The sequence below is a fragment of the Dendrobates tinctorius genome, unplaced genomic scaffold, assembly GCF_039654945.1.
Source record: "Dendrobates tinctorius isolate UK_male_01 unplaced genomic scaffold, ASM3965494v1 ptg000128l, whole genome shotgun sequence".
NCBI classification, from domain to species: domain Eukaryota; kingdom Metazoa; phylum Chordata; class Amphibia; order Anura; family Dendrobatidae; genus Dendrobates; species Dendrobates tinctorius.
Genome location: NW_027361796.1, coordinates 15,616,851 through 15,630,690, shown reverse-complemented (window position 1 = coordinate 15,630,690; position 13,840 = coordinate 15,616,851). Strand labels below are relative to the sequence as shown.

Here is a 13,840-nt window from a genome sequence, read left to right as displayed (position 1 = left end):
CCAGGTACAGAGAATTTTTTTTGTGCATACAAAAAACTTTTCACATCAAAAAATGATACTGTAACTTTATATACATGGAGGAATGATCACAAATATATTGAGTTTAAAGGCAAGAAAAAATTATGTATAACATATGCCAAATGATCAAAACATCCGCACTCCTAAAATATTTTTGCAAGTATCATGAAAAATGAATGCCGCAATGCCTGAAAAGAAGGGAATAGCTCCTCATTAAACTGATTCAATCTGCTCCGTGCATAATTTACATGCCATAGCGGCTAACAGAATAAGCATACTACTCCTCAATTGGGCAGCTTAAAGTGCATAGTGCATAGTGCTAGAACATAGTTGCGACTTACATTGATGCAGCTTTTGTGGCCCGTGTACCAGGCTACACCGACAGAGCCGTTTCGCCGTGCTGGCTTCCTCAACAGGGGGCGTATATTACCATTACCAGCAGCAGCCACGAGATGGAGCCCAAACTCAGAAGCCAGGTCAAAAGTGTTCACAACAGGTAAACACCGTATTGTAGCAGTACCGAAACATAATAAAAGCTGTACATTATTTACGATACATATTACTATTAGAACTTTTTGGGGGATGTGGGGGACATTATACAGTGTTTCGAGGGCTGTAGGAAAATCATACTGTGTACAGGAGACTGTGGGGTCCAATGTACTGTGTGGGGAACTGTGAGACCATCATTCTATGTTTGGGGGCTGTGGGGACATCAAACTGTTTTTGGGGGAGCTGTTGTCTAAGGAGTAAGACCGGGCTGCGAGTACCTGTACTGAGCCGGGTCCGGAACTGTCGAGGCAGCGTCCCATGTTGCCCGGGTTACGTAATAGAGGACCGGACAGGTGCCATGACCTGGAAGGAGGGGGCACGGGTGAACCGGAAACGAGGGGAAAAGCGCCTGAAGAGAGGCAGAGTTTCCTGCCATCAGGGAGAGTGCAGCAGGGTGAGCAGCACGCTCCGCATCCCGAGCGCCGGTGCTGTGACGGACTGCAGGTGTCAGCTCCTGGTAACGCTGACAGGATAGTGAGAGTAAAGAGTACCGCATGCTCATTGACAAATAATACCGCGCACGTGCAGAGGAGCAAGGGCCATGTAAAGGACAGTCGTTTGCTGTCCTCTTTGCCACAAGGTACACATCACCCTACATTTAACCCCTGGATTGCTGCGGCCCTCTTTGTTTTGGCTGCACAGGCTCATGGACTGGGGGCTCAACAGGTAAATCCGGAGACTTCCCGTTGCCACCAGAAGACAGATCATCGTTCAAGGGACCTCATCTGTGGACATCACCCCGGCCGTTGCTGGTGCTACAGCCCCCAAGGGATTGTCTGCTGTGGAGGAACATAAAGAATACAATAAGTTTTATAATTAGACTGTTATCATTTTGCAACTCTGCATCTCCATTTAACTGTTTATGTCAGTTTTTCTACCCTGTTAATGAAATTGTTAAATTTGTTACACTGCCTCCTTTGCGTCACTGCATCCCGCAACCTGCTTACATTGTTCATAATACAAGGGTTGAATAACAGGAGCAGTATGATTCACTGCTTTTTATAAACTTTATAAAAATCTGTAAAGTATATGGTTTTGATCTGCTCAATAATAAGCAATAAAATTAATATTACTATATAATATTGAACAGATTTAATTTCAACATATCGGTTTCAGCCCTCTGCAACAGCCACTGTCGCTCATGTGCCCCCTCAGGAAAATTAATTGCCCACCCCTGATGTAGAGTATTCAACACAAATGGACGTCATTCAGAAAACATCCAAAGTAATTATTAAGTGCGGTCTCTCATTTATCATTATGACCAGTCTGGGAATGAAGTACAAATATGAATCAGCAGGGACCTTAACCCATTCACAACGAAATGCTAGGAGGCTATATGTGTACATATAGCACAATGGTCTCTTGAGATGCTACTTTTTTTCACCTTCATCTCTCAGTCACATCAGAAAAGAAATAGTGCTGGCAAAGCAATGGGAAAATGCGAGGCGCGCAGGCGCAGTTCAGCAGGCGCTGAATGACCGTTAGTAACCTCGCGATCAGCTGGAGAAGTAGGTGAAAGGTAACTGGATGTCAGCGACAGCTGTGAGCGCAGGCGAGCATGCAGGCTGTTACACAACTCCCTGGCTGCAGCCTGGCCTACAAATGCTGCTCTTTGTTCCAGCTCAAGGGTTTCATTCTTGATGAACTGTCTTCTAGGGTCTCTTTGTTTCATGAACAGACGCATTGGTTGGCAGCATCTTACATGTGAGAGTACAGCTTTTCTTATTACATTGCTCGTTTTGCCGAATGATGTCACTTATCAGGATTATAAATAATGTACGTACATAACAAATGAGAAGGGGTATAATACAATATAGATATAGATCCACCTTCTTTCTAAAAATCACTCACACCTTCTATTTCATTACAGGAAGAACAATGGAAGACCTTAGTATGGGCAAAATTTCCTTCATTTTTCCAATACCAATAATGACTTCCTGTGAGGGTACGTGCATAGGACATCTTTTTCAGGAGGGTACGCATTGTAAAGTGGCTGAAAAAGAATATATGCAATTCAAAGTAAAAATGATTTCTTGTGCATATGTCCAGTCTTTTGAGCTTCTTTTAACCATATCACGTTTGTAAGGACATGAAGAGGATAAAAGAAGTGAGCTCACCGTTCTTCAGGTGGCTTCCGCTCGAAAGCTGCTCACAAGGTTATCCATAAAATTTGGCGGCAGTGAAGTGCCTGCAAACGTCGACCCCACAAACACTTAAGGAAAAGCACCGCCAGCGTTGTCCTGAAGCCTCTTCCGCTTGAAAAACTTGGCAGGTGCACCAACATCTAAAAGACTTTGGCCCCCAATTCATCAAAGCTTTTAAAATTTTAGGTGCAAGCCTAAATTTTGCAGCTTCTGGTATTTTCACATCAGTTTCTCTCGGCTCCGACAAATCTCAATCCAAAACTTGTCAGGATGAAGTTTTCTGGCTTAGCGCACCTTTTTTATGAATCAGGAACGTGTGATTACAGCGTGAACAACGCAAGCCTTTGTGTGCACATACCATAACATGGTTGGATTCGCTAGCCCAATGCTAATACTAATATCCTTGGCAGTCTTTGTAAGTCAGTGGGCTTCATCTGGCACTACACGGGACAGATGCGTCCCTGGTATAATTTCTCATTCTCTGTTCCGAACTCAGAGCACAAACACACAATTCCTAATGCTGATGTGGTCTTTAGTGACGTCGTCATCAATGTTATCTGCAATCTCCATTATGCATTCACATTGTGGCTAAACATACATTCGGTTAACACATCTTCTGTTTATTCTTTTTAGCATCAAATAATGCTACACGTGACCACCAGGATTAACCCGGCATATGAGTCTATTGTTTGCTACTGACATCTGCTAAGCAAGGCAAGCAAAATCTGATGAGCAAGGGTTAAGGGAAGTGAGACTAGAGAATAAAAACAGTTTGGTGGTACAGGCTTGCCTTAGACTGCCCTTTTTTTTTTTTTTAACTCTGCCTGAATGCATGGTGATACCCTAGTTCCTTGACCGAGAGTAACCCCAGCGAGAGAGGAAGGAAGAGAATGTGAGCAGAACTAGAATTACACTTTACTGCAAAACCAGCTTCAACAGCATGTGGAAATCTGAGCACACATACAATGTTAACTGTTGCCGTACAAGATTTCATAAGTATATATTATTTTGGCAACCGTATCACATGTAACGACTGAACTGTAATCTAAGGAATCCAGGGAATGTCTATGGAGCTAGGTTCTTCATTTATTTACTCGGTTCCTGATGGCCATACATTTTAAATGACTCCTCTGAGAATAGTTGCATGGATTAGAAATTTGTAATTCTTCAGTATCCTTTTAAAGGTACATACTGTAACTATTGTAGTTTACATATATACAGTGGGGAAAAAAAGTATTTAGTCAGTCAGCAATAGTGCAAGTTCCACCACTTAAAAAGATGAGAGGCGTCTGTAATTTACATCATAGGTAGACCTCAACTATGGGAGACAAACTGAGAAAAAAAAATCCAGAAAATCACATTGTCTGTTTTTTTTTTCATTTTATTTGCATATTATGGTGGAAAATAAGTATTTGGTCAGAAACAAGCAATCAAGATTTCTGGCTCTCACAGACCTGTAACTTCTTCTTTAAGAGTCTCCTCTTTCCTCCACTCATTACCTGTAGTAATGGCACCTGTTTAAACTTGTTATCAGTATAAAAAGACACCTGTGCACACCCTCAAACAGTCTGACTCCAAACTCCACTATGGTGAAGACCAAAGAGCTGTCAAAGGACACCAGAAACAAAATTGTAGCCCTGCACCAGGCTGGGAAGACTGAATCTGCAATAGCCAACCAGCTTGGAGTGAAGAAATCAACTGTGGGAGCAATAATTAGAAAATGGAAGACATACAAGACCACTGATAATCTCCCTCGATCTGGTGCTCCACGCAAAATCCCACCCCGTGGGGTCAGAATGATCACAAGAACGGTGAGCAAAAATCCCAGAACCACGCGGGGGGACCTAGTGAATGAACTGCAGAGAGCTGGGACCAATGTAACAAGGCCTACCATAAGTAACACACTACGCCACCATGGACTCAGATCCTGCAGTGCCAGACGTGTCCCACTGCTTAAGCCTGTACATGTCCGGGCCCGTCTGAAGTTTGCTAGAGAGCATTTGGATGATCCAGAGGAGTTTTGGGAGAATGTCCTATGGTCTGATGAAACCAAACTGGAACTGTTTTGTAGAAACACAACTTGTCGTGTTTGGAGGAAAAAGAATACTGAGTTGCATCCATCAAACACCATACCTACTGTAAAGCATGGTGGTGGAAACATCATGCTCTGGGGCTGTTTCTCTGCAAAGGTGCCAGGACGACTGATCCGGGTACATGAAAGAATGAATGGGGCCATGTATCGTGAGATTTTGAGTGCAAACCTCCTTCCATCAGCAAGGGCATTGAAGATGAAACGTGGCTGGGTCTTTCAACATGACAATGATCCAAAGCACACCGCCAGGGCAACGAAGGAGTGGCTTCGTAAGAAGCATTTCAAGGTCCTGGAGTGGCCTAGCCAGTCTCCAGATCTCAACCCTATAGAAAACCTTTGGAGGGAGTTGAAAGTTCGTGTTGCCAAGCGAAAAGCCAAAAACATCACTGCTCTAGAGGAGATCTGCATGGAGGAATGGGCCAACATACCAACAACAGTGTGTGGCAACCTTGTGAAGACTTACAGAAAAAGTTTGACCTCTGTCATTGCCAACAAAGGATATATCACAAAGTATTGAGATGAAATTTTGTTTCTGACCAAATACTTATTTTCCACCATAATATGCAAATAAAATGAAAAAAAACAGACAATGTGATTTTCTGGATTTTTTTTTTCTCAGTTTGTCTCCCATAGTTGAGGTCTACCTATGATGTAAATTACAGACGCCTCTCATCTTTTTAAGTGGTGGAACTTGCACTACTGCTGACTGACTAAATACTTTTTTTCCCCACTGTGTATATATATATATATATATATATATATATGGGGAACAAACATTTGGAATGTAAACAGTAAAGCCCCGTTACACACTGCGATATCGCTAGCAATATCGCTGTAAAGTCACCGATTTTGTGACGTTGCAGCGATATTGTTAGCGATATCGCTGCATGTGACACTTACCTCCGACCGGCTTCCCCGCTGGTTATCGCTGGTCGCGCGAGAAGCTCCTGGATCATTCCTCATCGGCCACTTCCTGCGGCGCTTCCTGTGGCGCCGACGAGCGACGCGTGGAGCCGGGCGGGAGGACGCAGGATCGCCGCGTCTGACAGGTAAGTAGCGATCCCCGACCCCTGCGATGTCGCTGGTGAGATCTGCCTGTGTGGCAGCTCACTAGCGACCACCTAGCGATTCACCAGCGATCCTGACTGCGTCATATCGCTGGTCGGGATCGCTGGTGCATCGCTAGGTGTAACGGTACCCTAAGGCCGGCGTCACACTAGAGAGAAATGCGGACGAGTGCTATGCGATAAAAAAATCGCATAACACTCGGACCAATGTTAATCTATGGGGCAGCTCCCATCATCCGTGTTTTTCTCGGCCGTATTATACATGTGAGAAAAATCGCAGCATGCTGCGATTTGCACCGTATTATAGCCAAGACTTGCCAATGCAAGTCTATGGGTGCAAGAAAAAAACTGATTACACACGGACCATGCGTGTGACTTGTGAGAAATACGCAAGACTTCTCCAAGTGACAGGAAATTGAATCATCCATTATCAGGAAGTTTTAACATACTAATTAGCTTGGGAAGCTCAATAGAAAACCAGGAAGCACACCTCCACGGAGTCCACCATCATGTCAGCATATCTCAATGCTGAGATGCTCATAGTTCTGGTACAAGAGAAGCCAGAACTATGGGATCAGAGGGACGCTCATTATGCGGACCGGGCACAAAAGGAGGCATCATGGCGGAGGATATGTGTCGAGATGTTCCCTGACTGTGAGGACAAACATCTTGAGGCCCAGCAGCAAAATAGTAAGTACAATCCTTTAATAATACTGTAAGATTGAGCAAAGTAACACGTGTTACCATCAGACGCCAAAATCATAATATGTAATGTTTTTGGTAGAATATGTGGCATATTTCTGTGTTAAAACTTGCTAAGTATCAGGCTGCATGTGACTGTATAAACTACATTTGAGATTCAGCAAACATATTTTCAAGGTGCTAATTTTTTGGTATGTTACGTTGCAGTGACTGAGGTCATGAGACTCTGGCGCAGCTCAGGGACCAGTACCGGCGAGAACGTCGGCAGCTGGTCAGGAGTGGGGATGCAGCACTGACGAAAAGGAAGTACATATACTTCGATAGGCTTTCTTCTCTGGCTCCCGTTCTGGATCTGAGACCGTAAGTGCATGCATAACACCACATTTTACACATGCTGTTAGGGTCACATCTAAATTTTTTTAAACCGCACACAGTCAAACCTAACTGAGAGGGAGACAGCCTCTGACTCCAAGGCCCCTATAGATCCAGTCGGGGAAGGTTAAGAGGTGGCTGGCCCATCTACTGCACCTTCCAGCTGCATCCACCCACCACCACCAGCACTGGCATCAGCACAACAGGATGAACATCCAGAGGAGGACCAGGGAAGCAGCAGCAGCCCTACCATGCCTCTGGAGACTTCACCCCAGCCTGCCGTCAACCCACGCCGTGCCCGTCACAGGAGAGACAATACAGCCTCTGACACCAGGAGGCATGTTGATACTGGGGTCTTAAACTATTTGGCCAGGGCTGCCCAAGATGATGGTGAGGAGCCTATGCCCACAGCCTGGCCCGGTACCTCCGTCCAATACCCCGGGAGGTCAGGCTGCGTGCCCGAGGAGCTATTCAGATATTGATAGATGCCTGCACACCCCCCACCCCAATACGGTATTTGAATTTTTGGAAAGGTGGCAGCTGTCCAACAGTAATCAGCTTCAAATGCCGCCAAGAACACAAGTGCAGGCACAATCAGTATCTGAGCCACCTCCTCCCCGGGTGCCAACACCACAGCCAAATCCCCCCCCAATCCTACATTGGCCTACACAGGGCCAAAGGTCAGCCTATAATGTACCTGCCCAATATGGCCACTTGATCAGACCCACTGTTGGAGGCTGGTCCCATTATGGGTATGGTCGACATGGCCATATTGGGAGTTATGAACCATGTGGGTACCCAACTACCCACAAGTATCCACAGCAGTATCCATTTTACTAAGTTTTTTTCCTCCAACTCAGGATCCTGGCCAGATACACCATCCTGGGGCTGATTATGTAAACCCACAGGGTGAGGGACAAGTTGCGCCTCAAACGCAGCAAACAGCTCAAGCTGCCCTCCCGCCATCACCACCCCCAATCTACCATAACTTATAATTTTGCTTTGTTTATTTTTTATTCAAAAAATTTGATTGTAATATTTTTGTTTATCTTATGCTAATTTTTCATTACTTTGATGGCCCTGTTTGATTGGCCAAAAAAGCCATATGCTAATAATATGGTATTTGGTTTTGCAAATCACTGTTAGTATTAAAAACTGTTAAAACTATATGACTTATGTCTGATTTAATGACAATATTGGTCATGTTCTGATTTACACACTTTACACATTATAAGAGAAACACAACACACACTTCTAAAATAAACATGATTTTAAATTCAACACATAATTCAAATTTACCACATAGAAACAGCATTATCTTGCCATGGAGTAGCTCCCTCTGGTGAAACAAAATAATTTGTCAACACATCCCGCACTTTTAGTCCAGAGGGCTGACGAAGGGGAGGTATCACATGTGTAATAGGCCTCACAACATTTGACAACACAACTTCATCACTATCAGATGAGGAGCAGTCATGTATTCTTGTAAAATTGTGAAGGATCACACACGCTTTAATCACCTCATTCACATTAGATTCACTAAGCTGAATGGCTGACTGCAGAACACGCCATTTGGCACAAAGAATGCCAAAGGCACACTCCACCAGTCGTCGTGCGCGGGATAGGCGTAAGTTAAATATTCTGCGCCTGTGGTCCAGGGTTCTATGGGGATAGGGCCTCATGACGTGACGAGTTAATTGAAAGGCCTCATCTGAAACCATCACATAAGGCACAGCTTCCATAGTGGACCCTGGTAGGTGACGTGGGGGTGGTAGATCCAACTCATTATCGCACAGCTGCCGACCCATAATGGAAGAATTGAAGACTCTGGAGTCTCCAGTTCTTCCATATGCCCCAATATCAACAATTATAAACCTGTTGCCACTGTCGACCAGGGCCAACAGCACTACAGAAAAATACTGTTTATAATTATAAAATTTGGACCCTGAGTTTGGCGGCTTACGCACACGGATGTGCTTCCCATCCAGGGCTCCAATACAATTGGGAAACTGGCACGTCTCCTCAAAGCCACGGGCTATCCGTAACCAGTCTTCTATTTTGGGCTCCGGCATAACCACTTGATGTAGTCGGGACCATATTTTGGAGAACGTAGACCGTGACAATGCCTGAGATGGTGGATTTTCCTATTAAAAATTCCAGATGCAGTGCTGCATAGAAAAGGCCAGTGGAAAGGAAGCTAAAAGTAAACAAAAATATAACAAAATGAGAATGCATTCCACAAAAAAAAACATTTTACTCATTCTTAAAAGTTTGAGTCAATAGCTAATAAGCCATGCCTTAAAAAATTAAAGTACATGCAATGGTTTTGCTTTACAGAATACCAGAATATATTGTGAATGTCCAAATGTTGTATTCTTCAAATATAAAACAAGGAACAAAAAAAGTAAGGGATGAGTGCAATAAAAAAGCAAGGCTGTTTGATACATCATCAACATAGAGGATGAATACATACCGTAACGTACTGTAAGTATAAGGCGCTCCTCTGCAGAAATACGCTTGTGCATCCCGGTGTCCTTAAAGGTGGCGCAATGTGCACAATCTCCATCAGAATGTCAAAGATGGCAAGGCTCATCTGACAATGTTGGAAGAACTTGTCCGGATGGGTCCACAGAGATGCATAGAGATTGTGGAAATGGTCTTAAGTGAGCCGTCGCCTCAATAGCAGATGGACCCACATTCGTCTCCGCCTCCACGGATCCACAATCACTGGGTATGGCTCTCCAAAATGCCGCGACAAAACCCAGTTGTAAAGCACCCGCTCAGATGAGTTGAAAGTAAGTCTGTCTGACATGTTTGACACAAAGCAGAAATACACCAACACAAGCATGAACTCTAACGCACAGATTAGAGGCTGCTGTTGTAGTGGCATTAAATAGGGTTGTTGATTAGGATTTAAATTATTTTCAGGCCTAGTAACCGTTATACAGTATGTCCATTTTGCAAGGGTGCAAGAAAAACTCGCTATATGAATGCCATACGGATGCCATACGAATGTCACATGGCTACTTTGATGCGAGGAAATCGCATCCAAGCATTGCACACGGACGACATACTATTCTCGTCCGTGAAAAATGGACCGATTTTTTTATACGTTATGTGTGACGCTGGCCTAAGATGTGTATACTTACTAAGAATAAATATTAATATGAAATGTTACACTGGTTAAAGTGACAAATTTTCAATTTTTCTTCACTACAAGTGAAAATAAATTTTGTAGCAAGGTTTTTCCTTACATTATGTACAATTTTGATATCATCCTTGTGCCCTACTGTAAGAAGGATAGCTATAGCTCATATAAACATCTGCCTTTTCCAGGATTTTCTTTCTTTAACACCTTAGTGACTGAGACAATTTTGACCTTAATGACCAAGCCATTTTTTACAATTCTGACCACTGTCTCTTTATGGGGTTATAGCTAGAGATGAGTGAATATTTCACTAATTTAGTTCGGCTCACGATCGCCGAATTAGCAATATTCGCCAATTTAATCGCTGATTATAGCTGAGCGCCATACACATCACAAAAGCCGGTGTTTCCCACGCTGTGTGACAGCGTGTCATGCACAGTCTAGGAGAGGTAAGAAGTGCAACACGAAGGGATAAGATTTTTTGTGCAATTTCTCCTGAGTACACCGATACCCAATATGTGGGGGAAATCCACTGTTTGGGCGCATGGCAGGGCTCAGAAGGGAGGGAGCACATTTTGACTTTTTGAACTCAAATTTGGCTGGAATCAATCGCGGGCACCATGTCGAATTTGGAGACCCCCTGGTGTGCCTAAACAGTGGAAACCCCCCAATTCTAACTCCAACCCTAACAACCCTATACCAAACCCTAACCCCAGCACACCCCTAACCTTAATCTCAACCCTAACTCTAACCACAACCCTAACCCCAACACAACCCTAACCCTAACCACAGCCCTAACCCCTAACCCCAACTCTAACCCCTAACACCAGCCCTAATCCCAACACAACCCTAACCCCAACACAACCCTAACCCCAACCAAACCTTAACCCCAACACAACCCCAGCTATAACTCCAACTCTAACCCCAACCCTAACACTAACTGCAAAGAATGGAAAAAAAAAAAAATTATCATTTTTATCTAACTAAGGGGGTGATAAAGGGTGGTTTGATTTAATATTTTTTTATTTTGATGGCTATGACAGGATCTATAGGTGCCGGGTACCAGCCGACATACCTCGGTGGGTGCACTGCGCCTGCACTCGCCATTTTGTTCCAGGAAGATGACATGGAGGGCAGGGGGATGGAGCAGGAGGATCCTGGGATGATGGCGGTATGGGAGGTTTGGGGGACCCCATTTCTATCTCCTCTGGTATGCTAGATAATATCAGAGGAGAGAGAAATGAATGGAAAATCTGACTTTTTTTGTGTGACAGGGTACGGTAAAAACCAACCTGAATCATGTTCATTGGGTTCTCAGCAACCCCCGGTAGCCGAGACCCCGGAGATTTTCCGAAGCTGGTGGGTGCTATACCCTTATTTCTCAGTGCCATTAAAAAGTGGCGCTGAGGAATGAGTACCCTTAACTACCGCCGTTAAAAGGCATATTGGCGGCCGTTAGGGGTTATTGTAGTTGAAAATCAGTTAGGTTTATTGTGACACACAACTTCTATAAAGAGCTATTTTGAGAGGTGTAGAATACCCTCTGCTTCCTTGTCCAAAATTCTTGACCCTGTCTAGTCAAACAAGCGTATGTGCTAGAGTAATATGATCATCCTCTCAAACAGTTTTAAAACTTGGGGTACTGCCAGAGATAAACCATTCCTTACCCATCTGTTTTTTTAAATTATAGAGATATGAAAGATTACTTGATCCTTTTTGGATGTTGCCCATTTCTGGCATATTTTACCAAACAGAATGACCAGAAAGCCATATGAATATGGTTTTGTTGGCATTTCCGAAAAACAGATCAGTTTTATGAGCTTCGGACAGATTAAAGTGTGCACATATAGCATAAGGTGAGACTGGTGTTCAGATGAGGTCCCTAGTAGATAGTCGCATAAGAAATTGCTCAGTAGATTGGTATAACAGGTGTCATTCATGCATAATATATGTAAATTTGTGTGACGGCCGGTGCTGCGCTGCTGCACTTTGATAGTTTTACCTACTCCGGACAGTGAGTACTGACCTCCTGAACCAGCTTGATACTCTGCAATCTCTCAGTATCCAACTGTCACAACTCGGTTGTCAGGTGACCAGGGGCTCCTTCCCTGTGCCTATTGCTAGGGGACACCCTAACTCGCCCTGTTTCTCGGGTTACTTCTGAAGGTGAAGATGCCAAGGCCACGTATCTTGCCTTAGCTCCTGAATCCGCCCTGTGTCTGTTCCCTTACCCCACCCAGGGAGGAGGGGAGCAGCTGTGCACCGCAGTGCACCAACCAGATGAACAAGGCAACACAAACAAGCGCAACTGAAAATACCAGGCATACAAATATTCACTCACATATAATAGAGGAATACACTGGGGAGTGGAGGATGGGGAAAAAATGGAGAAGGAAAATGAATTATCACACTTCCAAACCCAGGCAACAGTCACAGATAAATCCACCAAATTCCTTCTCATATAACCACCAAAAAACTATAATTGTAGCTATGCAGCATAAGCTTTCTCTTATGATGTGTTTCAGTCATGACCCAGATTATATAAGGCATAGGAGCGGCTAACCAAGCTCAGCTGAGAGCTAAGACCCCCAGAGCTCCCAACATGGCTAATTAACCCCTGTACTGCCAAAAGAAATTAACACCATTTAAAAAGAAGGTGAAGTTCTTTTCAGCGCAGGAGTAGGAGCAATCAGACGCTGTGGTCTTCTGGTCCTCTCTGTTGTGGTAACCCCGTGACACCAACAACAGGATCTGTGCACCATGGCACCTTCTCACATTGCTCCCAGGATCAGAGATAGCGGATTACGCGCATCTCCCACAGAGTCACACAGCAGTAGGAATAGTGCATCACGGCACTTTCTCTCACCGCTCCCAAGGACCAAAAACAGCGAACTTCACGGATCTTCTATGCAGTCACTTAACAGCAGGTAAAAAACCTTTGTTTCCCAAGATTATCTTGTCGCACATATTTACATACATTATGCATGAATGACATCTGTTATACCAATCTACTGAGCAATTACTTATGAGTAAAGTTGAGCAAATATGTTCGGAATAGGTTGCCGAATCCGAATTTGCCATATTAGTTCCATATTGTTACCCTTTTTGTTACGAATTTATGATTGATGATCTGTTCCGAGCATATTATGTCATTTATACCCCCATTGACTCCAATGACATTCTGCTGTGTTTGGTGAATATTGCAAAAACAATATTCGCCCGTGATCATAATTGGAACCAAGTTTTGAAAAATTTGCTCAACTCTACTTATGAGCTTATCTACTAGGCACCTTATCTGAACACCGGTCTCGCCTTATACTGTATGTGCACACCTTTATCTGCCCGAAGCGCCGTTTGGACTTTTCAAGCAACGGGTGGTAGTTGTTTACCAAATTAGGTAGCTGGGTAGTTTTTCATCGTGTCTAGCGCTAGTGTCTCATTAACTCGTTTTTTTTTATCGGTTTACCTTTTTAGCAGCAGTGTGGCACCTCTTGTTCTTATATGCTAAAAGAAAGTTAAGAAGCTTCTGCTATCCAGCACTGACAGCACTAGGATGACACAAAGATGAACTCAGGAGCATGGGAAAAAGTTCAGAAACTTTCCCACGCTTATTAGTTCATCTCCGGTCAGCCGGGGAGGCTGCGCAGAGATTAAGTCATTTATTCGTCAGTGGTTTACAGCGGGGGCTGGTAGCATTAGCACTAGTCCCAGTTGCAAACTAGTTAACCCCTTGTGATGGATTGCAGTG

The 13,840-nt window shown here is 44.0% G+C and overlaps 1 long non-coding RNA gene across 1 annotated transcript; it reads left to right on the top strand.

Annotated features, from left to right (window-relative positions):
• Positions 1-2,140: 2,140 nt before the first annotated feature.
• LOC141047602 (uncharacterized) lies at positions 2,141-2,609 on the top strand. The gene is made up of 2 exons (XR_012219848.1): positions 2,141-2,343; positions 2,438-2,609. It is a non-coding gene; the product is annotated as an uncharacterized lncRNA (long non-coding RNA).
• Positions 2,610-13,840: the final 11,231 nt, after the last annotated feature.